The sequence below is a fragment of the Polyodon spathula genome, unplaced genomic scaffold (genome assembly GCF_017654505.1).
Source record: "Polyodon spathula isolate WHYD16114869_AA unplaced genomic scaffold, ASM1765450v1 scaffolds_61, whole genome shotgun sequence".
In the NCBI taxonomy this organism is placed as follows: domain Eukaryota; kingdom Metazoa; phylum Chordata; class Actinopteri; order Acipenseriformes; family Polyodontidae; genus Polyodon; species Polyodon spathula.
The window spans coordinates 364,118-368,521 of record NW_024471555.1 but is presented as its reverse complement, the minus strand read 5'-3'; the positions used below and the strand labels follow the sequence as shown (position 1 = coordinate 368,521).

Genomic DNA, 4,404 nt, shown 5'->3' with positions numbered 1-4,404 from the left:
GATTTTTATGAATTGCAAGTGATTTCAACAGTTGCAGAACTCTGACTGGCAGCTGAAATTCAAATTCTCCAAAATTCCAGAACTAGACTGTGTACTTGGCTAATTACATCAGAATAGTACATGACAAGTGGAGTTTGTCTGACATTTACAGTCATTGGGATTCAAATCCACCTGTTAACCAACGTACCACGGTACAGTTTGGATTAAAAAACAAAAACGCTATAAAGAGACCACTAGTCCATTGACACTTAAGAGGCTCTTAACTTACTTTTAAAAAATTAAATTCCAAGACATAAAAAAAGGAAAGACCAAAACAATTGCCACAATAGAACCTCAGAGTTACGAACACCAAACTTACAAACTGACCAGTCAACCGAACACCCCACTTTCAGTTAGAAGTATGCAATCACTCAACCGTGCGTTCAATGGAACCAGATAGGCACTCCTATAAGCTGACGTGCTGGTCATGAAGAAGGCAAAATTACTGTACAAACAAATGTGTTCCACGTCCGGTGAGGCAGGATGAGCAATTATACTAGAAAGGGTTCTTTTTTATGACAAAGGATGATGAATGATTGAGCAAGCTTCATGCATTCAATTTAAAATAAAATAAAAACAAGCACTATATTAAACCTTGTTTACTTAAATGTTTAAGTCTGTTTTTTTCTGCTAAAGTTACAATTTTAATGGTAAGTTAAATATAGCTATTTTCCTAGTATTTTATAGCCTTTGAAACCATAACAATATGAGTATTGCATTACTGTGCTGTATTGTGTATTCACCAGATTGAGGGTATAGATAGCAGATGTACACATTTATTAAAGCCATTGAAAACTCATATTCAGAGTTACAGACATTTCAGACTTCAATCTCCATTCTGAAGGTGTTTGTAGAGGTTCTACTGTAATATATATTACGACAGTGAGAATCAGTACTCAGAAGACATTTTGTCCAAATACGCTTGATACACCCTGTAGTTTAAGAATCAATAAAATAAACACATTATAGTTAAGTTATTTTCTAGTACAGATGAATTTAAAACAATTTCACTTCAATACTGTAGTTTCGGGCGGGGTTTTTTTCTCTTCTGTGTTTGTTTCCTGCCTGGTGAGAAATGTTGTCTTTCATTAAAATCTGTTTGAGGCAGCTCAAAACAGTGAGCCTCATAAACATTCTTCTGCTACTTGTATCTTTAGGAGAATACATAAAAAAATGTTGTACTGATACAATTGATCAGAAAAACACATATATAATTCACAACCTTCTTATTATTTTTGAAATCCATACATTTAAAAGGAAAGTTACTTATGTATTGCTTTATTGCCTATTGGGAAACTATCATCTGGCTGGAAACAATAGAAACAGGGTCTAATTGAGTATTTAGCATCATTTAGATGGAATATCCAACTGGAAAACTAAACCAAATTATGAAGGACTGTATATCCCTGTAGGGGTTCTTTATAATACAGGCCCTAGGGCATTCAGCAACATAAGGAGAATGATTTTACATTTCCATAATAAACCTGACATATAGCAGAAGGTAATACAATACAACAGGCCAAATACGCTCACAATTGTGTGGTTTTATGTCCCTCTGCTATTTAAAGCCAAGTCACTGTGATAAGAGAAGGCATAGTTTAAAAAAGTAAAAAATGACATACACATATAAAAGTCTCAATTATATAAAATCTGGTAGTTTGCTGGTTTTAAACCAGCCATTTTATTTCAAAAAATAATATTTTTCTGTACCTTTACATTAATCTAATTACTGTGCACATTTGCTATGGTTTTATGTACCACCTGGATATCCAGGAAGAAACCAGTAGACTTAACAATTCCCAACTCTTTCTCTATCACCAGCAGTTAGCAAAAACAAACACCTTTGAAGGTTTCTTTCTACTTCTCTAACAACAGAAGTTTGTTTTTCTTTTTACAAACAACTAGTACAAGCGTTACACCTGAGTCAATTTGTGATGAATCGGGCCTATTGTAAAACATGTTCTTGCATTGAGTTTATGACATGATCATTCATCTGTGCAGTCCTTTGAGATTACACCCTCATTTCCAAAGGATCTTCGGGTGGTTTCTTAGGTTACTTTGGCTAGAGGCAACCAGAGATAAGAACTGTAGTGTGTTCCATAAGCCTGTGCCATGGGGCGTTTTATGTCAGGCTAATGACTGTGCAGAGGAAGGAAGGTCTGAGCTGCCCAGCAGCTGTGCACAGTGCCAGGATGCTGGTGGATTGAGTTTGTTTTGTTATCTCTACAAGGATGAATCTCTGACCTTGTGACCTAGAGGTCAGAACATTATCATCCATCCATCAGTACTCCTTTTGGGAAGTGACCACAGCTAATAACTCCATACAGAAAAACAACTCTAAGTTAATACGTTATATGTAAAGCATCTCTTATTGTAGAAGATATGTCATGATGTAACAAGGATGCCATGATGTAGCAAAGATGTCATGATGTAGCAGAGATGTCATGCTGTAGCAGAGATGTCATGATGTAGCAGAGATGCCATGATGTAGCAGAGATGTCATGCTGTAGCAAAGATGTCATGATGTAGCAGAGATGTCATGATGTAGCAGAGATGTCATGCTGTAGCAGAGATATCATGATGTACTGTAGAATAGATGTTATAAAACACCCTACACACAACATATTAACTTATTAGAAATCACATAAACAAAGGTTGTACTCAGCAAAAGGTAGTAAACATGAAAAATGTGTTGTGAAATTGTAGAATCCTGATGCATGTTATTTTCAGCTTTTGCCCATAATTCTTTGCATACAGTGGGCTTTGATGTTAATTGAGTCTGTGTCTGTGATACTGCAATGGATGACGGGTGGGCTTTTCTAATGCCATTGTGATACCATTGATGTGTCATAATCAGAAGCCGTTACCATTGTGGTTCCCTTCTACTAATTGATCAGCAGCCCTTGTGCTACCATTATACCTAATTTCCAAGTTATTAAGCTGAAGCACCACTAAATTAATAAGAGTAATCATTTTGTGAAGGCTTTAATGTGAAACTAGTTGCATTACTTATTAATAGACTAGCTCTCATCCCAGACTAAGGTATTCACCGTTTTGGGTGTTCTTCATTTTTGAAATTATTATCTTGACCCTCGTGGGAGTTAAAGAGGCTAACTTAACCCTGAACGTCTTTAGGCTTTTAATCACAGAGGGTTTGGGAATCCCTTACATTTTTATGGAACGCAGTCAAGCTGAATGTGATCCAGATTCCCACGGTAAAACTGCCTTGCTGTATTTTTTAGTCACTGCTCCTGCTACACTTAGGAATGACCATTTCCTCTGTGACAGTGCCACAAAGTTGATCTCTCTGAAGTGAAATCGGTTCTCCAGTTTAGGGATACTCTTATGCTGGAGCACTTAGGGATTTATTTTTTACTAATGACTAATGGCAAAAGACAATGAAAACGTCCTCCGGTCAAAACTTTCATCATTTAATTGAATGTCATTATTTTTATTTCTAAATTAAGCACAATTGACTATTAATAGTTAATGTACGGATGATTAAGCCTAAAGGCATTAATAAAAGCAAAACGATACAGACGTCTAATTATTCAGAATGTTGATGGAGTAGTTATTCCATGAAAGAGGATAACTATACACATGAATGAAATAACCACAACAATCTAAAAACATTATTGGAGTATTCTCTTTATTTAACATATTCCTCTCTCTTTTTATAGAAAAAAGAAAACTTTTTTCCATATATTTGTACAAGCTGGGTTGGCTACTGATAGAGCTGAACCCTAAATCACGGTCATTCATTACTCTAACAGGCGTCTGTTTGGCTTCATTGAGCCAAAACAGACCTAACACATGGTGTTTATACAATCTCTGCTACAGCAGTGTAGCTGGAGGATGCCAGGGTGTTTAGTTCTGAGATTAACCAGCAAGCCTCAAGGAGCTGAAATTAATTTACTGTAAACTGGTAATCCAGCAGGTCTGGTTTCTGATGAAGCAAGTGCAAAGAAGGCTAAACTATATTGGGGTTGGTGAACATTTTTGTGGCTTAACAGATCAATGGGTTATGATGAAGAGCAGCCTGGCTTGTGTGAGGAGTATTCTGGCATGAGAAAAGTTGTGCCTCAGTAATAAAAATAATATGTGATTAGTGAGTATAATCGTGTGTGTAGGAGTAGGGCAGTAAGCATGAGTAACTTCATCCAGACGAGTGTGACCAGCATTGTGTGGGCATTAGTTATAATTATCTGGTTGTAAGAGTCAGAAAATAAGTTTGTATAGAAGTGATCATGACTAGCAGTGATTGATTCATATAATGTATTCTGTTGTATTGCCAGATTTAAATCTTACCCCAGTGTTATCTGAAAAGGAGATTGTCCCTGAGTTTGTTGTTGAATTAATGGCCAT

At 36.2% G+C, this 4,404-nt stretch overlaps 1 protein-coding gene across 1 annotated transcript in view; it reads right to left on the bottom strand.

The window, feature by feature from the left end:
- The window catches only part of LOC121307916 (myosin heavy chain, fast skeletal muscle-like), a 59,402-nt gene that overhangs the window by 10,267 nt on the left and 44,731 nt on the right, over nucleotides 1-4,404 (bottom strand). The gene's annotated exons all lie outside the window — the stretch shown is intronic.